This window comes from Lonchura striata, chromosome 4, assembly GCF_046129695.1.
Source record: "Lonchura striata isolate bLonStr1 chromosome 4, bLonStr1.mat, whole genome shotgun sequence".
Classification (NCBI taxonomy): domain Eukaryota; kingdom Metazoa; phylum Chordata; class Aves; order Passeriformes; family Estrildidae; genus Lonchura; species Lonchura striata.
Genome location: NC_134606.1, coordinates 70284881 through 70310183, shown reverse-complemented (window position 1 = coordinate 70310183; position 25303 = coordinate 70284881). Strand labels below are relative to the sequence as shown.

Genomic DNA, 25303 nt, shown 5'->3' with positions numbered 1-25303 from the left:
GTTTCAGTGAATTCACTGCAAATTGTGGGCAAAATGCCTCCAACTTCAAGCCTTGTTATTTGGTTAGAATAGTGCCCATCACTTCCACTGAACTTCCTTTGGACTGAAAGGAATATAGGAAACTTTCTACTTTCATGAACTCTCTCAGCACAGCAATCTCTGAACTACTAGAGCTTAACAGATGTGGCTGGAATAGAGTGATCAGCATTTTGTTCCACAAATTACATTTTCCTATTTTGCAGAGATCACTTCAAAGGCCAGCTGCATTAGCCACTGATTTAATTACAGAGGATGCATATGGAAGTAATCTGAAAGGGATAAATAGCTTTCTTTATTATCATATATTCATAATGAGCTTTCTGCATGCTGAAATAATACTTGGAGGATAGATAGTGTAAGACTCGCTTGCAAATTCCTTCCAATTAGGAAAAATTATCATTAAGCATGGATGTTTTAAGCAAATTCCTACATGTGATACTATTTAATGCCTAAGATCCTCATGAAGGAGCAGCTGTTAGACATCATTCATAGAAAAAGAGACCAAAGTTTCAGAATTGTTGGTTTTCCAAAAAAAAAAAAAAAAAAAAAAAAAAAAAAAAAATCTAGGAAATTAGAAGTGTTTCACCTAAATTTTCAGTCAGTGGAATAAGTATATTATGCTGATGAATATAAAATAAGCCATTAACAAAAGTGGAGAGTTTCATTATAGTATGCACATTAAGATTACATAATTAGCTTTTGAAACAAAATTTTAGTATTAAAGTTGTTATCTCGTGATATTCATGCTGTTAGTCAAAGTCAGTCTTTAGATGCATTGTGTATTTTTGGGGGTATCTGAGGGAAAGTACCTGACTTTTGACAACCACAACTAGGACACTCTTTCCTTTGGAGCCTCCCAGTCCCTTTGGTAAATGAATTTGCAGTGTGCCTTTAAGTCCACTTTGACTTATCACCTTTTCATGATACTGACATTATTGATTATCACTAGATGGTGCTCTTCACAACCCCCAAAACCATAGATAGGTGAATGTAAAGACAGTTCTACCTTGGAGAGGTTTTCACTGAGAGGTTTAATGTTTTCTTACTGAAGCTGCAAGTATTGTTCAGCTCAGTTCCACTCAGACCACATAGCAGAATTAATGTCCTCAGGAAAATTTGTATATAAACCAAGTCTAGAATCACAGAATATCAAATTAATCAAAATCATAACATCAAATTACTAATTCCAAATCTTCCTTTCACTTCTACTTATTAGTCCCTGCACACAAATAAAATGTAATCCCCTTAAGGAGGGCTCCATAAATTTGTACTAGGGTTTGAGTTGTGGTTTCATAACACTACAGTTAGGAAAAATTTTGATCTTAGAAAAAACCTGACTAAAAATTATTTCAGTAGAATTGCAGAAGAGGGAAGCAGTTGTAATCATTTAAAGAGAAAACAAAAGTATTTCTGCACCTGACACCATATTATGAACATTAAATAGTAATATTAAACACAACTATTGATGACATGCAGCGAAATAATAATTAAAAAGAGTATGAAAAATATTATCTCAGACCTCAGTTCCTTGCAGCTCAATATGATGACAGCCTGAGCAGACAGAGCTGGAAGCCCTAGAGGTCTAAGAACTCTCCCAGGTCTTGCATCCAATTTAAATCAAATTTTGAGCTATATTAAAATGGTGTTTTTAATAAATTCCTCATTATCCTTTCTCTGCCCTCACTTTTAGTCATGACTTCAGTCTGTAACATTAGATCTTTATTTTACTAATTTGATTAAGAATAGACTAACATGAAGTACACCAAATCCAAGACTGCATCATTGACCAGCCATGGTGTTGGAAATCTATCTGAGTTTGGCAGCTTAAGCCCATTTTAACTCAAATAGTTTAAAATTAACAGATAAGTAGTACAGGTGTGATGTAACTAAATTTTTCATAGTTTAATCTTCCTTTCAAGAATCCTGATGCAGCTCCTAAATATGTTATTTTTTAAGCCAGTTTCCACATCCCCAGGATAATGTTACTAAAGAGTTTTTGATTTCATGACACAATTTGTGACTACAGAAGGGGTTTGACTTTAAAATCTTTTTCATTCTGTTTCAGTTTTCTTCCTCTGTATTTACAGGAACAGTGAGAAACAATCCAATGAATCTTAATGCAGTGAAAGACCCATGAATGCTTCTTTTTCTGCACTGGCAAGAACAGTACAAAGGCTGCAATAATTAAGCCTGAGGAGGTAGTTATGGTTGTGGCCTGTCATTTTTTTAGTTACACTATGAACAAACAGAGCACTGAAATGCATGGCTTGAGAACAATAGTGTCCAGCCCCGTACCAGCCTTCTGGGTCACTCACTGGTTGTTTGCTTCCAGGCCTGATTTGCATAAGAGGTCTGCAAAAGCCTGCAGAGGCTGGGAATTAGCACAAATTGATATGGGGTGCTAATTGACTTAGGCAAAAACTAAAGATGCACTGACCTGTTCAAATCAGACTTGCATTCAGGCCTCTGGATTCCTGCATCGTCCAGTGCTGAAGAATTAAACTCTGGCACAGTTCATCAGCTGCTGGGCTCTGGGATAAAAATAGACGGGCAGAAATGGGATAATGTTTTAGCATAATCAGCTGAATCTGCAAAGGGTGGGAAGGAACCTTTCTTCTTATGGAAAATGCTTTCTTCTTGGCTCTTTTGGGTGTTGCTGTAGGCAACACCATGGCAATCGAGCTCACCTAAAATGAGAGCCAAACCAAATCTTTCCCCAAAACCTTTTACTGCTCTAGGCCCAAATACTTTTTTAAAGGTTGAAAAATATTCATTGTGCCATGTTTGTGGGCAGGTATGGTCCATCAAGAACAAGGAATACAATTTATTCCAGTGACTGGATCAAATGTTCCAGATGCAGATCCAGTGATTCACAGCTGTAGGAATTACCTCTTGCCTCAGCCTTATGCAGTACCTCTCTTGTCTGATAAACAACTAAAAAACTTCTTCCAATAGCTTTGCATCAGGCCATTATGAGAAGAAAGGATATGTTACAAAATGCTCTTTGCTTTTAGAGTAGTACTACAGAAAGCAGTGTTCACCCATGGGGATTTACATATAATATAATTCACATCCATGGGGATTCATATTCATGTTATACCTGTATGTCCCTTAAAGCAAAAATTGCACTGTTTAGTTTAATTTAAAAGTTTTCATGAACTTTTGTGGATTTCTTCAGTTTCACATTTGCAAGATGCTCTCAGGCCAGATATTTTCATGTGCTTCTGTTTCCTTTTGGCCATTTAACTTGGCTCACACAGGCCTTTTGTACCTCTAGTTTCTCCATTATTTGAACACATTTAGTCCCACCCTAAAGAAGTATCTCAAATGCAGATCCTGACACAACTGCACTTGGCTGATTTTGACTAGTTTCTTCCATGTTAAAAGAAATGTACAATCTTCTCCAACACAGTGACATTAAAATGCTTTTGCTGTGCTTTTTCAATTAATTGTATAAGTTAATAAGAAAAAGGTAAGTTTCAGGGCAAAATAAAAAAGAGAAAAGGAAACTGGACACTGATTCTAACACTGAATTTAATTTATGGAGGTGCTGGCCTTTGATATCTTTTTAAAGACTACATCATCCTTAAAAAGTGTGCTTCCCAGAGAAACTTGAGGAGATACTTGCAGTTCATAGAATAGGAGCTTTCTCTCAAAGAAATATTAGTAAGGGGTGTCAGCAAAGTCTTATCTGAGTCAGTTTCTCATCTTTTAGGTGAAAAAGAGCACTGTACATTTTCACATTCCTATTCAGTTGCTTAAAAGGGCACTCCTGATCTTCAGTTAGTTTTAAAATGACTCCTTACATCACCAGCATGCTGAAAACTGACTATAAGACTTGTTGAAAAGCTAAAATCAGTGCCATGAGATAAAGAGTAACACAACCTATCAATTTTCAACATACTTAGTAATTTGAATTGTTGGGAAGCACTCGCTCAGGAAACAAATACAAAATAATGGAACCAATTCACATGAATGTCTTTTCAGTTAACCCCTGTGCCTTCACAAGTTCCTCTTAGCCTCTACTCCTTTTGGTTGGTGCTTGGCATTTGGAAAAATGCTGCAGATCAGGGCAGACTTTGACATTACCAGGGGCTTCCTTTACACTCCTTGGAAAATTCACCCTATGCTGTCATAATGCCAGATGTTCCTTGAGACTGCTTTTTTCTTTCACAAATAAGCTCTGAAAGCAGCACAGTGCATGTGAGAGGAGAAGGTAATGATGTCCATTTCCTCTTCTGCTTTTGTCTCCTGTTTTAAAGTTAGTATTTGACCTTTGCTGGGAGTTGATGCACTTTCCATAGGGAAACGTCACATGGGGGATTTTGGATCTATAGCTGCCAGAGTCTTCATTTGAAAAGTACTTACAAAAGGTGCCTCTTAATTGGTACAAGATGCAGTTATTTGTTACTTTCCTATGCAGTTTTCAGTCTAAAAATCAAGTCATGAGGATGTGGCGCAGTTTAGGATTTAAACATAGTAAGGTTACTTGGAGGTTCCACAACAGTGCAGCCAAGTCAGATGCATCATTTAATAGCTGAAAAATATGCAGGACATCTTGGAGCAAACTTGGAGCAACAGTAGCCACACAAAATTAAAAGGGATGCTGCTATCCTAGAGTGATACCACTTGGGCTATCTGGAATCTTTCTATGACCATGTTGGGGTGAAATCTGATGGCAAGCATGTTTTTTATGGCCATGTGTTAATCTTCTTGAGCAGGATGAGTTATTAAATTAAATCCTCAAAATGAGCAGCTCTTTCATGTACACTTATATTTTCCAGATGTATGATGCAGTCAAGATTATCCTATGCATTTGCATGTGCTTCTTTCTTTTGTTGTTATTTTTAGAAAATTCTTTAAAATTATTATTATTCTAACATCTGAGTAAGATTTTAAAATATTTTTTATTTTAGTCTCATAGCATTTTCCTGTTATGTTTCTTAATCTTTATTTCTATGATTCAAAGTTTTGGAAGAGACCAGGATTTAATTTAAACTAATTAAGCAAGTAGGAATTTTGTCCTAGGTTTCACTCATTTGAGGGATTCAGCAGTGATATTTATCTGTCATACTTAGCAGTATGGTTTTATTAAAATTACATCCATGCTAAAAATAAAAGCTGTGCCTCAACATAAATAATAGCGCTTCAAATGGTGATGTTTTTCAAGGCCCTTCCTCCTTGACAGAACCAGTGTTGCAGAAAGTCAATGCTGTGCCTTCAGCATGTGGCCATTCCCTGCTGAGGTCATTCCTCACTGATCCCAGCAAGAATCGTGCACCTGGATGTTCTGACCTATTGCAGGAATTTCACTTCTGAAAAATATTTTAAACCAAACTTCCAACTCATGCCTATGATCTAATGGCATCAGATACCCTGCATCCCTTTCCTCTGTGAAAGGTTTGTTAGGAAAACATTACTTCAGCTCCCAGAAGGAGCACATTGGGCTGGTCTTGCTATAGGATTGATGTATTTTATGAATGTGCAGCCTTCTGTCTCTGGAACTGCATCTTGGACTTAGCAAATGTCTGAAAGCTGGCACAGATCTTGGACAAAGATCATGAAGGTACTTCGGCATCTATCTGGGATGAGAGATGCCATATTATGTTTGTGTTATTACATAAAAAAAGAAATTCAGAGGAAGAAAATTAAATAAAAGCATAAAAAATGTATGCCAAAGGTCTGCTTGAAACAATACTCTAGATTCTTATATTAAGAATTATCAAAAATAGCAGCATTAAAAACTACCCCAACTGGCTCCCTCCCAAGCTCCATGTCTTTTGGATTTCCTTAAAAATTCAATCTACAGTTTCTGAATAATGCAACCATTGTAATTCAAGGACACTCCCCTGCTGGTTTTGATTAATTTATTTTAACAACACAGAAAAATCTGCTGTAGCTCCTCTGGTAACATAAATCCCTGTTACAAAGGATTCTGTTGTCTCTGCCTCTCTAATAAACTATAGTGTCAGGGGTTCAGAGATAAATGGATGGCAATACAATTTTAACGATTCATCTCTGCTTATGTTTCTGAATTAATATCAGGTTTTTGTCCCCTTCAACCTTTAACTAATTTATAACTCTATTATTACCTTCCTATATAAGTAACAGATCCAGTGAAATACTTTAATTTGCATACAATCACACCTTTTATACTTTAAAAATTAGTATCTTGAAAAGAATGTCAGGTATCTTAAAAACTCCCTGTAGTCCAACTTTTTAAAACTCACAGTGGATCTCCTGAGAAATACAACTTTCCTTACAGTACCAGCAAGCAGAATCTGATTCTTACCTGAGTTCCAGATTCCATTAAAATCAGAATACATTTCTGGATGTCCTGGAGTGCAAAGTGATCCCATCCCCCAGGGAGAAAAAAACCCCAAGTTTTTAATGTTTTAATCTTTTTTCATGTGGTACTAGAGAAACTAGTATTTGTTGGTTGCAGGGCTAATGGAATAAGCTTGGCAGGCCCACAGTCTGAGAACAAAATGCCCAGTGAGGACACTTAAATATCTGTTACAGTTTCTATAGACAGAAATTGAGTAGTACAACAAAGCTGCTATTAAAATAACAGTGGCTTTCAGAGGTTCATGGATTGTCACAGCAAATTATGGCATGCAGATATTTTCCCAAATCCTAAGAGCATACATATTGTCTAGCATTCAAGCAGCATGATTCCTTTTGGGAGCCATACAGCACTTTAAAAGAAATTGCTGTTAGCTTACTTATACAATTACATACTCTTGAATTGTTTTCATTTCACATAAATATTAAATACTCCTTTGTTTAAATTAATCAATTTTAAAATACTACATGAAAGGAAATCAAACACATGTCATGCTGTTTCTTACAGATTTCTGGTAAACTTGCTGCTCATTTGACATGTTGCATATGTCGTTTCTACAATGCCCTTATGTGTGAGTGTATATACAGATGCTTTAGGCTAAATTAAACAATGTTCTATAGCTAGGACTGTTTTTGTAGTCCAAATAAAGTAGGTAGTGTTTTTATAACTATCAATTCTTGGGTTATGGAGAATGTCTTCAAATAGAAACAGAAAGAGGTTTATCTTTACAAACAGGTCTCATTTCCTTAAAAGGAAGTTGTTTCTTTTTTCTACTGCTTCTTTGGAGAACTGACTACAAACTGGGAATGGTTATTGTATGACTCATTTGGGAAGAATAGCTACAGTGTAAAAAGTTCAGAAAGGATTTTAATAAAACCAAACCAAATTATCTTATGTTTTGGGCATGATAAGGATAGTTTGAAAGAGCAAAATATGAAGTTTTTCAGAACGCTGTAAGTCAACCTAATACTGTAGTATTTTGAAGGGAAGGGGGGAAAGGTCAGGAAAGACAAAAACATTCTGCCGTAGTTTCAGTTCTATAGATAAGACAGAAATCCCCCTTTTTAAGGAAATTTTAATTTACTTGATTCTGGTCTGATCTAGTCTGGCAGTGAGCTCCTGCATGCACCAGGCAAATCACTGGCTGCCAAAACCAGACATCGAGCTGGGGAATGATTCCCTACTCAGCTATGCACAGACAATGGGACTTTGCTACTGCAGCCCATGTACTTCAGGTACTTGGAAATTCCCCCAAACACCAAGACTATCAGTTAAACTGTTAAAAATTATAACATTATTCCAATGAAACAACATTAATGCTGTGCACAGTAGAGACTGCAAATGTTACAAGGAAATATTATTGTATTACTCCCTGTATTGCCGTCCCTGCAATGCCACAAAGGATACAATAATAAAGTTAGGACATAAAAACTTCTGTTAATGTTTATGATTCAGCATCCTTTCCTTATAGCCCTCATTTTAGTTTTTTACAGTTTTATAAATGAAATCATGTCTTCAGCATTCCACTTACAGTTCTGCTTCTCTTAGTGCTGCAGCTCTTGAGTATCCTGCCTTTCAGGGGGAGAAACTGGGATTATGTCTCATAAAGCAAAGTTTTAACAGGATTTGTGGTCTGCTCATCTTAGGAACATGCATTGAAAAAGTGCAAGCTTGCTCATGCAGTAGCTGGGTGAGGGATGCTGGCTGTTTAGCAAGTGTAATTTTTTTTCCTAGTTCAGCACTAGTTATTTGCATATTGCTAATCTAGCAAGAGAATTTTATAAAATTTATATTTTCTTTCTCCTTAAGTGTATATACAATATAAAGGAATTTGTCCCTTGTAGTCAAGCCACATTCCCTTGCATTTTAGACTATTATGTGGTTTTCGTTTGAAATTTAATTTCCAATGTTGTCCATTTATATAAAAACTTCCCAAAATGCTAGTAGAAATTTTGTTATTATTCTCTCATTCTTGAAGCACTATGAAACTTTTCCCTGATTGTTTCTCCTAAGATTAGTTCAACTGAGGCTGAAGTTAATAGAAAGTGACCAAGTGATTTCAATGGGAGTTTCACATTTGGAGAGCAAAATCATGACTTTAATTTGGCAAGACTATTGATGAATCTGGACTCCCATTCCTAGGAATTTTACAGGAAAATGCTGAACATTTTGAATGCTCCATTTGAATCTTCTGAATGTATCTAGAATGTCCTGTAGTCTTCAAGCTAAGTTTTAAAAGAAAAATGCTTCAAAACCCTCTTCACCCCACTTCCAGCTAGCTCATGTTGGACCATTTGGTTGGCCAAACAAGGCTCATGGATGTGTCACAAGCACTCAGCTCTTTCTGCAAACCCAGAAATGATGACTCTGTGCTTTACAGTCTAGCCCAGGTTTTACAGTAGATTGTAGGCATGCACTGCTGATGTTTTATGAGGTACCTATATGGGACATCTACAGGCAAAGCCATAATTTACCACTGCAGTAGATTGCGGATAGACAAATTATAGAATTTGGATATTTTAATAGATTTTAGAAATATACATATTTTATAGATCTTACATTTTAAAAAAGGTGTGGGTGAAACTGTTTTTGCTGCTGCTGTCCGAAAGTGCTGGTCATTGTGAGGACCTAGAAGGTCACTGTTTGGGAAGGGTTCTGCTGCTGGGAATGGGAGGGCAGCTTGGACAGGAGGCTCACTGTTGACAATAGTCTGGATAGTGATCTGCCTGATAATGAGGGGGGTGATATTTCAACAGACTGCAGAAGAGAGTCTGTGCCTCTTTTAGAGGCCTACCCTGGACCTGGTTGTCAGGGAGCTGCAGGAGGGTAAAGGCTGGCAGCAGACAGGGAAATAATTCTGCTGAATTCAATTAGAGTGCATCAGTAGAACTAAGTGAACTATTAAAATAAACAGTTTCCCTAAATCAGAAAGGGTTATGACCACAGAAATTGGAGCCTTTACAGATTCCTTTATACCATATTGAGCTATTCATGCTTTCCAACATGAGCCACTGCATTGCACAGTTGCAAATGTGCTGAGGATATGATTGTGTTTAGGCTGGCACACATGGCAGGGACCCACCTTGGCCCCTCTGACATTGGTCATTTTTCAGGATCTACAGCAGGCAGAGATACAGCAAGGCACTGCTTTCCCCACAGAGATTGAGGAGCTGCTGCCTTGGTTTGTGGATCAAAGGGAAGCAGCAGTAACAGCATGAGAGAACAGGACTGTGAGCAAACCCCTCCTTCCCCCTTCTGCTGAGGACTCCTGCTGAACACCTGCAGAGAGGGCAACAGCTCCTCTGGTAGAATGGCTTGAGATTTTCCAAATGTCCTGGTCAAACCACTGGCCAGGATATAACCCTAATGGAGTAGAAACAACCCAACACTTTACTAATGCCTTCAGATATCCTGGATCAATTTTCCTCTAAGTGCTACCTAATTGATTTAATGAGAGTGATTTTCTTGATTTAAGAGGAAGCATCCTGAGTATTTCCTGGACTGTAGATTTAATTTGTTTGGCACTGGTATAGGTATTCATCAGCCAGCAAACACCTAGTATTTATTTATAACCACCACTGCACTTCATACTAAAGCCAGAGATTTAGGAAGAAACTGGGTGTGAGAAAGTGCTGCTTGCAATTGAGGCAAGTGGGCTCTTTGAGCAATACAGGAGTGGATTTCCCTACTGCTTAGACTTCCTTGATGGTAGTTTTTTGCAGATACATGTACCTAAGTGAAAAATCAAAGTGGAAAACATGTAGTGATACACAGCAATAGCTATGAGAAGAACATATACTGCAAGAGATTGCTAGGTCATATATTCAGGGGAATAATACAATGTTCAGCAGAGACAACAGAAATACTTACAAGTGTTGGATGAAGAAGTAACTTGGCTTTTAGGTGGTATTCTCAAATTATGAATTCCTGTCTAAAAGAAAACAATGAGAAACAAAGGAAACAATCTTATAAAAATAATAGGACAGGTAGCAACATACATTTTGTATATGAAAAAAAGACTCCAAAGAAATTGTAGTAATAGTCCATAAAAACGTTACCTCAAACTGCTGTGGAATTTGCAGCTGAGCTCCCATTTCCTTCAAAGGTTGAAAATTACAAGTTCCTGCAAAGCAGCCTTCTCAAAGTTGCAAAGGCCAATGGTTTAGTTTCTATTTTTCCTACTGCAGAGCAAATGGCTGACAGAGGTCAAGCACACAACTTGAAAGTTAAGTCCTTTCCCCAAGTCCCTTTGCTGTGGCTGCCTCCCCTTAGTGTTCCACTCTCTTAGTTTCTGAGCTCTCCTATGCATTAGTTGTCAGCCTCAACTCGTAGCAACACAAATTTACACACAGCACCACCAGAATTACAACTTGGTGTATTTTGAAAGCCTAAATTTAAACCAACCCTTATGGAAGAAAACTTATCAGATACTTTTGCTAGAGGAAAATCTCCATGCTCACAATATAAAATATCTTTTGCCTGCTTTTTTGCACTCAGAAGCAGAAATCTAAATTGTTTGAAAGATTTTTTTTTTTTCAAGTAATACCTTTTTTGGTTATGGACCAGTCTTGCTGACAAATATCCAACTCTTGCCAAGAGCTAAACTACTAAATGTCAATCTAGTCCATTTTTGACAGTACGTATGCAAGATATGGCCACAGTTCTAAAACAACATTTTTAGCATGCTCCGTGGAATAGCTAAAATCAAAACTGCAAGAGAAAGCACAGCCAAACCTTGTTGTATAACTGCAATAATTACTTCTGAAAGAAAATAGCCTGATGGACAGAACAAGGGTGACAAGAGGTTCTATAATCAAAGTGTACTCTAATGGAGCTAAAGATGGAGTACAAACCAAAAAGTCAGAAATATTACTCAGATTTCCTAGCTTGACTCATTTTAAACTCCTGCAATGCAGGTGAGAATTCTGTAATATTTTGTGCTTATTTATTTTGAGGCATTTGGATGCCAGGACCCAATTCTTAACTTGGACCCAAGACTGCTCCAGCAACCTCATTTTAGAAACATAAAGTTTAGTTTTCATATTGATGTGATCAGCAGCACTGATTAAAGGCAATGCAACATGTTGAAGGGTGCTATTGGAAGAGCTGGTTGCAGTAATTATTGCAGCAGTTACAAAGAGCTGATGAGGGGCAGGGATGAGTTATGAATCCACACAGAAGAGTCCCACAATGCAGGCCAGGCCTAAATTCATGAGTCAGATACAGCTTTTTCTGGAAATAGTTAGGACTTGGGTTTCCAACTACTGTTCTTACCTGCAAACCTGCCTTTATCACATCTGAGTTGTTAAGTGGATCAGTTCTGAACACATTTTGCAGTCAAAGCCCCATCTAAAGTCTCACTGTCCCTCATCCCTCCATGCGCTCTGATACCCATAGTGTGCTCCTCTGATTTCCTTTTGCACAGAGACCTGAGCACACAACTTCCACCCTTGAATTATCCACTTCTAAATTACCTTGGTCTAAAAAGCTGTCTTCAAACACCTTGTACTGCTTAGTCTAACCTAACTCCTAACCTGGGCCCTATTTTCTTCTGCTTTCTCCTTGGTTTTCTGGTCCTTTTCTTCTAAATCCTTCCATATACATCAACTACATCAATTCTAACATCAGGTGGCTCTTAGGGTCATCTCTTTGGCCATTTATACCACAGGAAACAGCTCTACTATGCTTCCCCTTGTTTAATGGCATACACATGTCTCTCCTGACATTTCCCATTCCTTCATCTGTCAGGTGTTTTAAGGAAGGGAGCTCAACAGACAGGTTTGAAAGAAACCATTCCAGGTGAAGGTACTGGGAAGCCCTGATGCATGATGAGTACAAAAGTTCAGTCAGGGATTGTGAGGGTTATCAAATAGGAAAGAACAGTAACTAACATGTATTAACTGCTTCACTACAAACACTGTGTGCACAAGAAGATGTAAATGATCATGACAGTAATTAAACTTGGTTCACAAGCCTTCAAACGTACTCAGTATGAAATTCTTTCTCATCTATGCAGCTGAGCAAATTTACTTCAGCCAGCAGGTGGGGGCATCTAAGAAGACTGTTTGGACTATAGAACAAGAAGACATCTGTACTGCTGAGAGAGCTTTGAAGACATGCCAAATTTATTTGGGGTGTTTTTGTCTTTCATTAAGGTTAAGGCTCTTGTAGAAAAATCCTAGTATTACTTCTACTCCTCACACTAAAAATAAACCCCAAATGAAAAGAGCATCGGGGACAGTCATGAAAGGAATTTTATGGCCCTATAGATAGGATGTCCCAAAACAGAACAGTATACAGATGAAATATTGAATAGTTTACATGTTACGCATTCAAATAACCATCAGCCAAACATGTCTTTGAAAGTGTTGATATGAAATACAGAAGTTGCCAGTTCCCAGCAAAAATCACCTATAGATGCTTGCAAATAGCAACATCCTTTTACAGGATGATATTGCTATTATGCTTCAATATTTAACTAGGCTTGGCAGGCAGAAGGAAAATCAAAAATATACTCATGTTCTGGCAGTCTACTGCATGCTGAATTTTAGAGCATTGGCCATGCAACCATCTTGTCCTATTTAGGAAATTTTTTTGTCTAGATTTCTTTGTTTGGGTTTGATAACGTAACTGCAAGCTGATCTAAAATGACAATAAGCTTCATTCCAAGTGCAGTAGGAGAACACAGACACAAATGCTGCTTCACTGCTTGTTCATAAGGAGGATTGCAAAGGATCTGTTAGGCTCCTAAAGGAAGAAGTCTTTTGCTAGTACCTTTCAGGTAGAATTTGCTAGTATTGCTGATTTGCTAAATTTGTACACAAAATAGTAAGGTACATAAATTTCAAGACAGCTTATCAAATTCTCACACAACATAAATGTTCTAAGCATGAAGCTTGGAAAGACTGGATTGTATTCAAAGTTTGGGTGAAAAAAAGTAGCAGTTCCTCTTGTGCAGCTAAATTTGGAAAACAAGAGACCTCAGGTGTGCTCTGCAGTGGTTTATGGGTTTCTTTAAGAACATTATGCTACTCAGTACAATTCAGGCCCACACTATCCCATTCCTCAACAGTGGGCACTGGGGCTCCCTTCCTTAATAAGTGGAAACACAGGAAAAGTGTTTGGTATTTTCTTCTGTTTTCTCTGTCCCCTGCATTACATAAATCTAAATTTTCAATTTAAGATTACTAGAGATTCAAATTCAAATGACCCTAAATGTGCACCTACCTTTTGGCTACATCTAGACAATTGCTCTGCCTCCTTCTTTTATGATAGTCCTTCATCATTAAATCTTTTGTGTCAAGAGAGGTAACTAGAAATTTCAGGCACATTGGAATTTCTTTATGAAGCCCTACTGGTAGCTGTGATGTTAGATCTCCTGTGGCCACTGTGGGGGAGATGGGTCCAGTCCCCATGGAGACATCCAACAATCCTCTTTTCTAAGTAACTGGACAAGTAGACTTTGGTGCAGCATCACACAGAGGGCTGTCATATGCTACTGCACCTCTGAGTTTTTCTCCTCAGATGAGTTCTTCTTTTTATCCTAATATGAATTTGACATGATTTTTGTCCAAAAACCAAGGCTAGCTCTGTGCCAGAAAAGCCCAGGATAAATGTGTCAGAACCTATTTTCATCTGCTTAGTTAAGTCTTACAGAACAACATTTAAGCCCTTCTCCCCATCCAGAACTATGCCTACCTTGAATGCTTTGTTTATTTGTACTCAGGATATCTAGGCAACAAGGGAACAAGTGCCCATGACCTGGTAAAACTGCATTGTATTAAGCTGTCTGTGTCCAACTCAATTATAATGCCAAGAAATTAAAACAAATGCAAAACCTAAACCAAAGCCACAGAGCTGTGGGCTTCTAATGTTATCTTCATCTCTTTTTTCAAAAAAAATTAATACTGCTACCACCCAGCATCAGTGACAAACAACTGCAGCTTTAACTTCTGATCCAAATCCTGCAGCCTCCTGGGGCACTGAACTCACATTTGATTTTTCACCATCAGCTGAGTTGTGATGAACCTTTATCTCCTCCCTATTAGAGTGCATAGAAAACAATGCATCATGACCTCTGAGACACCCAAAACGAGCTCTTACCAGAAGTGTATGGTACCTGATGAGCTGTGGCTCTGCAAAGGGCTCTGGTATATGACAGAGCCAGGCACAGTGTGAAGCCTGTCAGGCTGAGTGTGAGGTAGGTTTTCTGCCCCTGTATCCAAGTCTGGGATCTGGGAATATTGGGGAGCACCGTGGAGGATGCAGGAGCCGCTTGCACGTGTTCATTCAGGTGGGACCAGATTGATGAGCCCAAGCTCAGGGCTGTGGCTGCAGCCAGCAGAGGCAAGGAGGATGCTGCAGCCAGTTGTGGGAGCAGGGTGAAGTGGATATAATAAAGAACAAATCTAGCCAATTTATTCAAGTGTGGTTTGGCCTCAGAACTGCTCAGAATCATTACTGTGTAATATATTAGATGTGCCTGAGCAAGTTAAATTTCTTGTTTTCTTGGACAAAGAAACAATATTCCTTCTTTTCTGTACTATAAATTACTGTAAAATACAAATTGAGATATTCTGTTGATATGTGGGTTTTCTTTCTGGTTTTGTTTGGTTTGGTTGTTATGCCTGGTTTCTAACAAAGCATAACTTTCAGTGCACATTCATGTCAGCAATGGCCTTATTTGAAACAGCAGTTCTTCTCAAGGTGCCTCGCAGGGTGATGACCCTTAATTCCAGGCATCCCAGCTTTGATTAAAACCACATGAAACAAGTTCATCTTAGTAACCCTGCACTAGCTTTCCTCAAACACACAAAAAGCCTGCGTTAAGACTACCCTAACACATCTTTATTTTGGTCACATTTTCTTAAACCTTGTCTGTCTCTCACAGTTCGAGCTTTGAACAATTATTACAATCACAAGCATTCCTCCTGAATGAGGAACAGAGTAATTTTCATTTTAAATCCAAGAACAAAACCATATTTCCCTACAAGACAAGATTTCCTGTTCTCTCCTTCTACAGAAGTAAAGTGCCTATTATCTTCCCTAGGGTTACAAGAAGATGAAATCATGTACTGCAAGTCAGTGGCTATTCCTGTCCCTCCCAAAAGTAGCTGGCTAGAATGGAGAGGAGAAGGAAAAGAAAGGAACATGGAATGCAAGAACAAAACCACAAAGCTCTTTGGGGAATTGAAAATTTTTAAAAAAGGGAAAAAAAGGAGGCAGCACACAACTGCCACCACCAACAACTGCAAAATCCTTAAAGAGGAGCTGTGAGGAACTGCTATGGTTGCATTTTAAGACAAGATCAACAAATATGATACAGGACTTTTCAACACAAGCCAAACTATGGCCACATTCACATTATCACAGTGACACCGGGCACCTAAATCCAACAAAGACCACCCTTATTGAATTCTCTTTCCCTCTGAGCAATCACTATCTTCTCTGCTGCTGTTTTCTTTTCGTTTAGAGGTCAAAAATCTTATTGGTTAGGTCCCTGTCTTTCTCTCTCAGGCTTTCACAGAGGGTTTATGACAACTTGGTATGATCTTTCATGACCATAGTTTTGTGATTCCCATTTGAATACCCACACCCTTTCTTTCCTTCTAAAGCAGCTGCTGTGATCATACAGACCTTGTGTCAATTCAAGTTTTTAAAGCTGCACTGGAGATGCTATAATCCAATCAGACACTTGTGGAAATTCATGAATAATGAGCTTTATACTGCTCCTGTCCACATGTACATCTTTTTATCCATCTTTCCTCTTTCTGGGAAAAATGAGGTCCCACCTAGCACTTTAACAGATAGATAAATGAAGCATTTCTAAAGTGTCAGCAGATTCCTATAATAGATTCATCTTCGATCCATCATAACTGTTCAACATGTTCAAGAAGAACCCAGAGTGGGTATAAAAGATATGAAATATTGTGTGAGTGATCCTCTAATAGGATAGTATCTAATTTCTAAAATCTACTCACTGTTTCTGGCTTCTGGTTAGCAAACTAGTGCAGATTGGGTTTTTTTTGAGAGCACCACACAGTTATGTGCTTTTATGACTTTCACAGTGCATCCATTGTAATAAGAAGCCATTTCTAAACCAGTGTAGACTTATTACAGCACATAGAGTAAATTTCATGCTCTGAATATATTAAGCATGGCCACAGAAATTATCTTGAGCACCTGCTTGCAAAAGTTGTAAAACTTTTCCTTAAATAAGGAAATGCAGACAGAAGATTTAATAGATAAGACATCAAAACAGAAACTTTCTGGTTTACCTTCTGTCCCTAGGTGTGTTGATGTTTTCTCAGTTGTGAAGTACTAATCATTCCCAAGGCTAAAAGCAAATTCCTCATATAATAAATCCTAAGCATAAAGCAGCGCCTACAGTTAAAATACTTTAAGAAAAATCAGTTGATCCTCTAATAGTTAAAATTCTGGCTGCAGAAATACTTCTGTTCATTGAATTATGAGACAGAAACCCTTTATGAGCCCCAGAAAGTAATTCAGCCTTACTAATTTTCCATCAGAGCTTGTAATCTTGCCTAAACATTACATTCCAGATTAAAAAAAAATTAAAAAGGACCTTGAAACCAGAAAAGTAATTGAATACTGCTTTTTAAATTGTGGTTTCACTTTCTGTAGGAAGCAAATGTTCCTGTGGGGATCACCTGAAGGAATGCCAAATATCCATAACAGACTTCAGCACTGCATTTCATAGATTAGTGCAAACCTTTTCACAAATAAGCAAGTTCAGAGGAACTTTGCTCAGTTTCAAATAAGCATGAAATTGCTTTGTTGTTTCTTCAGTTTTCATGTGGAACTAAGTGAAACAGAGAAATTTTAACACAATTTTGCAAGGAGATTTGTATTAGTTCATTTAAATTCAATTACCAAGCATATAAGCTCTTTACATGGACATAGAGAAAGCAAAATTTAAGTTTTCACAGCCATGCTTATGACCTTGAAATGTGAAGCTATAAAAACCACATACTTCAGAGTTTAGAATTAAATGAAGGACAAGTGTCACCTCTATCTCCCTCTTTTAAACATCTGTAAAAAATAAAGCTAATTTATCATGATATTTGATTTCTTAAACATTAGGGTCGGTTATGCTTCTGGAACAAACATCTTTGCACAAGCTATATATAGAGCAATTGTACAATGTACAAACAACAATATACGTGCTTATAATCTGGAGATATAAATGAGCAACCAGCAAAACATGGAGAATGATGCTGTGTTCATGTAATGAGGGACAAGGTTTCTTAAAATTCTTGGAAGATTTCAGATCTTTTGGGACTGAACCTATAACTCATAAACATAGATTCCTATCTACTCTCTCAGCCAGAAGTGGCACATGATGTGAACTAACAATAGTCATAACCCACCAGAGCACTCAAGCACATAATTTGTATAAATATGCATCATTAATTTATACAACAGCTATCTGCTTAGGCTCACATAATGCTGATGCAGCTGGCTGAACCATGGCACTCAGAACTGTTACACAGTTACAGTAAGGCAACGAAACATAAAATAGAGGCAACAGGAGCAAAAGTTTCTTTATAAGGATTCTGTTGCCACAAAACTGGAGGTTTTCACAAGCCCATATGAGACTCTACAAATTAATGCCAGTGGTATTTGCTCTACTTGTCCCCAAAAAATCCTCTCAGCATCTAAAACACACGGATCTTGTTTTTTCCTTTTGCAAGAGAATCACAACTTGAGTTCTATCTGTAACCTGCTGAAGTGATTTCAAGTGTCAAACCTCTGTCTGTACTCAAGAATGGGACAGAATAGAAAGCAAAGAGCAGCCTCACAGAGGCCATTGGGGAAATGCTTGAAATGCTGTGTCCTAGTGACAACAACAATAGAAAAGGTAGGTTTCTGCTGCTAAAACCTGGAGCCAGACAGGTGCAGATGTGCTGTTTCCACTACTACAAGTTTTGGTATCCATTCATAGGGTTTAGAAATGGAAATGTGGAAAAGTAGTTATGCCAGAAAAAAATTTTGTGTAGACATAGTGCAAACTGAATATATCAACTGCCTGGAGACTCTGTGCTCAGAGACATAGCACTCTTCTCTCACCTTCTACAACACATGTAGACATGATTGCTTTCTTTTTCTCTTTTTGTTTCTAGGAAACATAAGTTTAATAATTAAAAAACCAAATATATCACATTGAATACAGAAAGAGATTACAAGATATCAATGAATGTATCCACATTAAAAAAATGAACAATTTAAAAGAGAACAAAGCTGAGTGAAGGAATTTTAGCAGCAGGAGACCATAGAATGTAGGTAAAAATATATAATGATAAAATGTAAGAGTTAATAAACTTAGTCTTGCACAGAGGAAAAAAAAAAGAGACAAAAAGCCTGAGCCTTGTTAAACTTTAGAAGTGCAATATAGATGTAAAGCGCTAAAAATTATTGCTCTCATCTTATACACGTATCACTTCCTACAGAGTTCAGGCAGTGCCTTTACATCAAAGAGAGCTGGAATGAGCCTGGTCTGGCAGCCTGGTGTCTGGCTGAGCCTGAGTATCCTGTGGATTTACACAAGTGCTACAGCCCAGAGCTGGGCTGGCATGGTCTGGTTCCCAATCACCAGTTCATCTTGTAGGGTAGCAATGATGGAAACTCAAGGGCTGGTCTTGAGCAGAAGCCCAGCAATCCCTTGCACACACGAGCTGAAAAGCACTGCTGAGGATATAAATCCACACAACCCTTCCAGAAGACCTTGCACCACTGATATTTCCAATGCTGAGCAGCAGAAGGCAAAGTTACAGAGGAAAATACACACAACAATGCAGCAATGATAACTGCATTTGGTTTAGCATAGAAAATTGTCAGGATTGAAGCTAAAACAAAAGTTTGGAAAGAAGAATTTATGGTCTCTAAATGGAATGTGAAACTGCTGTACAAGGCGTGGATTCTGTTCCAACTGTAGCCATTGCAAGCTCTCCCCCATACTATATGTGTATTCATAGCTGACTTTTCTGGAGAAAAAAAAAGGTTAAGGAAAAAAAAAAACAAAAAACCCAAAGCACTAGTGAGCTAAAGAGAACTTCTGTACAAAATGACTTTAAAGTTTTCCAACTTGCTTCACTCTTTAACATGATTTATGGATTCCCCTGCTATTTAGCTTCAGTACACCACAAGGAACAAGGCTTCCAAACTAACTAGATCCCATATTTTTTGTGACATATTTAGGCAACAGTTTCCTGAGGATCTTTTTTCCTTGTTCAGTTTCCCTGGTCCACATACTACTGAGATGCACTCATCTGTCTTACTGGAAGAACACATTTATTTTAACAGTTTTCACAATATTTTGATATTTTTTTGCGGAGAATATTAAGGATAGTAAACAGTAACTCCAATTCTCTCACAGCAGAATATGAGAAATTTTGATTGGAATTAGTATATATTTTTCTAGCCAGCTTTGGAAGAATCAGCACTGAGTCAGGTCCAATTACAAGCAGATTTGTTGGAAGCCTTTTCCTTTCAGCAACAGCATTAGTCATCCGAAAATCTGTGTGGGTGTCCATGCACTTATATTTTTCTATACTTTATAAAGGAACTCACCCTGATAGCTTTAAGCTGCAAGAAGCAGGCAAAAATGTCAATAAATATCTTTATCATCAGGGTAAATCAGCTATTTGAGACCAGGTTGATCCCAGTGTGTTCCCTGATAAGGGAATTACATAGGATGGGCAGCACTGCTAAGACCATCCACTGTAATTATAGACCATTAAAGTATGTGTTCAATATTTATATCTGTTTACCTTAAGAACACATCATGAAAGAAGGTATTTGAGGGCAAGATCTGGTCTCAGAAAAGAATAACTGACTTTGCCATTAAATAAAAACAGCAATCTAATTTGTTTAAAACAGTCAATACAGGGTCACATAAAACATGACAGCCACATTCTGTGGAAAAAGGGATAACTGTAAAAATGATCTCTTAAGTCTGCTTTATTTTGAGAGTTCAGGATATAAGAAAATTCATATTAATAGCATCCTTTGTTAAAAAAAAAAAAAAAAAGATACAGACCACGAGGCACATGGGATTGCCGTGACTCTAAGTTTATATTTTAGGATAATGCTCTCCAAAGACTCTTTGAACATTTCCTTGCTTGGCTTTTGTACAGTAAGTATGCTGTGAGATTTCAGGATGACCTTTAGCTTTTGGAAATCCCTGAATCTGTGCTTGCAGAACAAGTCTGCACAATTCAGCTAAACAGAAGAAGGAAAAACAGTGAGGAATGTTTCGTTGTGTTCTTTTAAACAAAAGAAACACTGCTGATTCAATAAAATAGAACTAGGGATGTGTTAAGTGGAAAGTAGGAGAAATGTTTGATCTGGCAAGTAAAATCTAAGTAAGGGGACATTTTTCTACAGCTGGTTGACAATGGTTGCCATTACACAGAGGATAAGTGGAAAGATACTGTTTTTGCCTTGCCGTTACTTGGGCCTGCAATGCATACAGCCTGAAGAACCAATGCTTTTTCCAGATGTGTGCCAAATCCAGCATATTATCCTTTATTAGGGAATGGAATAAGCCATCTCATTTACTTGTTGGGTGCAATCTACCTGTGGGGAAGCAGATAACATTCAAGGAAACTGCAGGATCACCACCACCATCATGGTTGCCAAGCTCCCTGCAACTGCCCTTGCAACTTGTCTCTCTCAGGTTGTACTGTGTGATAGAAAGGGGTAGCACAAAGGTAATGCTCTTTGATCATCTCCTTATCTGCAGGGAGATGTGTACCTATGCCCTAATCAATATTCATATAATCTAAGCTGCTTCTCAGGGAAAAAAAAAATCAAACCACAGCTAAAAGTTGTTTTATTAAGAATGAGCAACCGCAATCCTCTTTTCAGTTCTCACAAGCCTACTTAAAATACTACTAAAATTAGAATTTTGTCCTTTTTAATTCATTACAATCCAAATAACTTAGGCTGAGACAATGCCAGTGGTTTCCAGACCCACTTTTCCCAGTAGATTGCTTTAAGGGACTTTTATACTGGGAAATAAAACTAATGTCTTGTTTGTTCTCATATCTAACTGGGGACAGCAGAGTTCCAAAAGAAATACAAGAGTTATTTGTTTATGCTAAGATAAAGCCCTGATGTAAGATGTCATCTCATTTATGGTTTCTCCCATAAATTTAGTACACTCAGAACCAGATGCTACATATTCAGAGTATTAATTGTAAGGAAACTTCTTAATATCTGGGTTTAAGGTTTCTCAGTTTACTTCATTTGGGTGTGAAAACAGAGAGGAATGAAGTGCAGAGAACAAATATTGTTCCAGAAAAAAATGGAATAACTTTTCACTTCACAACCTGCAGTACTCTCAGCTCTTCTAAGTACAATACTTTAGGGTAATCAAAACTCGTTTGAATTTCTCATATTTGCTATTGGTATAACTAAAAAGAATTATAATTGAAAATCATTAGTGCTTTGAATGGAAAAGTTGAGTTACAGAAAAACAAGAAGCAAGGGTGTAGAAAAGAGAAGTCTGAGGGCCCTGAAAGTAAGAGGAATAGTGAGCTCCAGTGCCTTGTATGTGTCTATGTTCAGGCTAGCTGATCATTTCCTTACCTTCCTCAGCATCAGAATTAGAGCAAATGAACCATATGAGGGTTGTGCAATCCATACAGCATAGCATGCTTCCAGGTATTCCCTTTTTTTGTAATGTACCAAAAAGCAAGGAATAATTCAGGATAATCATCAAGCAGGAGGATTCTTTGATAAAAACAGGGGTCTTCTGTAGGTGATCTCACTGAATGCTAAGCTACTATAATGACCAGAGGCAGAGAAGAATTTGCTTAGAAAATAAATAAAAAAGTAAAAACCAAACCACGTCAGAATTGGACAGGAAACAGAACTTCTATTCCACTGGGTTTTTTTTGGTTTTGTGGTTTTTGGTGGTTTTTGTTTTTGGTTTTTTTTTTTTTTTTGTGTATCTTCAAGTATAAGAAGTTTCATTTTTTATTAATCATGTTTGGAACTGCTGCAATCTTTGTAAATGGCAACTGACATAATTAAGCCAACCTCCAGTAAGCAAGCTAGTAATCAAAAAACCCCTTGATTTCTGCATTATTACAAGAGATTTTGAGAAAACATGTTAGTAACAAATATCCAGCTGGACTACAAGCAAGCATTAAAAGACAAATGACTGGTGCCTTATAAGAATGTATGTTGCACATTGCAAACTTTTGTTGTTATAGACTATGCTTCTAAATACATAGATACTTTCCCTTAAGGAAAATCTGGAGAACAGATCTGGATGAAGCATAAATCTCTACATGAGTCATAATTAACTGTAGGGAAAGATTTTATCATTTCATGGTCCACACATACCTGTGCATGCTTGAGGGATGGTATATAACATTTCCATAGTTATTGCTCAGAACTGAAGCTATAGTTTATACACATCCAATGACTCTCTACAAGTCACTAGTCTTTGAAAAAATCTCCTGCCATTTTGGTACTTGACAATCTGAATAGGAAGCCAGCACAGCTGTTGTGACACAATGCCCAGAGCAAGTCTGGATGCAGCAATTGATGGAGAGGATAGGCAGCAGTGCTAAATCAAATAGTTAATTTCCTTACATGACTCACACCAGGAATTATTTGGGTTTCCTACATCTCACTGCATACATGCAGTAACAAGAAGAGACTTCCAGAAGTTTTTTGTGTGTGTGCCTGTTCTCTCCTCAATGTTTCTGTCCTCAGCTGCTCTTCTTCAGTTGTAGGCCCTCTTCAATACAGATGACTCATAATGAAGTGTTCTCCAAATGCAAGGTGAACCAGCATCTGCAGGGGATTAGGGTGACATCAAGGACATTCCAGATTCTCTGTATTAGATATGAACTTGGGTCAGGAAAGAAATGAAGCACTTGTTCATTGAGTCATCCAGACACTTAACTCATCTCAGCCATACTTTGGGAGGTAGTTACACTCCCAACAGCAAAAGTGATCTGCAATCTGTTTTGTCAGATGAGTCCAGCTGCCTGATAAAGGCACTGGGAGTTATAGGAGTCTTATTTTCAATAACCAGACCTTGTTAGAGTCACCAGTAAGTGGAGTAACATTTTCAAAATGATTGCAGAATCCTCTCTAGCACAGACTGTAGCTTCCTACACTGACCCCAGAAGAATGAGAGATCATATAATACACTTTCCTGTGGCTGCTGCCCTCTTGAGTGAAGTCAGTCTGGGCCTTATGGAGTCTCAGTTCTGTGCTAAGTTATTCCAGAAAGGAATGCATTTCTCTTCTCTTACGTTATTTCTTTTCAGACATAGAGGTAAAGTGAGTCTGTGTTTTCAAGTATTCATATTGCAGGCACTCTTCCTATCAAAATATGGCTGAGATGAACCAAGGCTGTTTGGGGCACAATTCAAGACATGTTTGTGGGGGCCTTTTCAGTTCTGTGGCAACTGCACATTCAGTCAGGTCCTGTAGACCGGGCTCCTGGCTGGTTTTCCCCCTTTCCCATAAGATTATTTAGGGGGTTATAAGGCACCAGCTAGAATTGAGCAGATATGCGTGGGGCTGCTTGAGCCTCCAGGGGTGGTTGCTCCATTGATTGGAGCTAAATACCTTGTATCTACCATGATGATCACTTGCAATGGGGCTTTGACAATACCTCAGTCACCAAAAATCAGGACTTGTAGCCAGAGTAAAACTTCACTCAAAACCACTGAAACCAGCTCCTAGCCCAGAGGATTAAACCAGCATAGGCAATTCCTGACAGAAATTTGCTTAAACTCCAGTGAAGGAATTTCCAGGCTCATAACCTAGCAAAATCCTTCACTGTCCTCAAAAATACTGAATATATAAGCGTACATTTTCTTCACTGCAAAGTTGATTTCTTGGTGTTTTAAGCATACAAAGAAGAATCAAAAATTTTCCTGCTTTCTTTATAATAGTTTCCTGCTGTGAAGAGGTTAAGTCTTCCCTCCCATCTCTATACTTGTTTTTGTGGGGTTTTTTTCCAAAAGAGAAAGACTGAATACAGTAAATTCCTCCCCAGCTTCCTCATAGGTCATGCTTTCTAACTCTTTGAGCATAGTTACTGATCTACTTTGGACCCTTTCCAAATTGCCCACATCTTTCTGAACTCGACAGGGTACTCACAGCACCAAGTAAAGATGAATAATTACCTCCCATGTTCTGCAGATTGAGCTATCCTATTAATATAGCCCAGGATCACATTTCCCTCCTTTCCTAAGGAAAGAACCCAACAGACAACATAAATCCTACCACCTACCTCTTGCCCCAGGCTTCCCTTATTCAGTTTAGAGTCACACTAAATATCCCCCAGAACCTCTGTGGCTCAACTGGTGTCTACAGGACACTTCCTCACTTATAAATTCATTTTTCAAGTGAAACAGTTTTTGTTACTCTAACGAATTATAAAAATCCACTTTTTGTCTTGCCATTCAAAATGAATGTGGCTCTTTTACTATGCCAACAATCACACCTTGTGGGCTCTCATTAGTCATTTATATGTATATACTCTCACTCCAGTGGGCGATTAATGAAAAGGAGTAACAAAAGAACATCTTTTACGTAAGTCTATAACACTGCTTGGATGTAGAATGTTACTTAAAAAAAACCCAAAAAAACAAACAACATTTTCCAAAGGATCTAATCCTGCAAAGTCAGACAATAATGATAAATGCCTTCAAAGGCTTATAAGGCAACTCCTTCCCTGGTGTCTCAGAGTACATTAGTAGTTTTCCAATCAGAGATAGAATCTTCTGGCAATAAAGTGTGGTATGCTTTGTGTAAGGAAATACAGAAACTCACAGGAGATCTGCCATTAATGATAGCAGCCAATTTTCAATCCTGTGGGGATACTTCCCTGCATAGAGGGACTTGGTGAAAAGCCTCATGTTC

At 37.9% G+C, this 25303-nt stretch overlaps 1 protein-coding gene across 1 annotated transcript in view; it reads right to left on the bottom strand.

Annotated features, from left to right (window-relative positions):
• SEC24D (SEC24 homolog D, COPII component) overlaps positions 1–25303 on the bottom strand; it is a 157071-nt gene that overhangs the window by 64659 nt on the left and 67109 nt on the right. Inside the window, exons 2-3 of the mRNA XM_021554979.3 lie at positions 10256–10316; positions 2477–2570 (exon numbers count right to left, since the gene is read on the bottom strand). The gene's annotated coding sequence lies outside the window, so the exon portion shown is untranslated. The remainder of the gene's footprint in view (positions 1–2476; positions 2571–10255; positions 10317–25303) is intronic.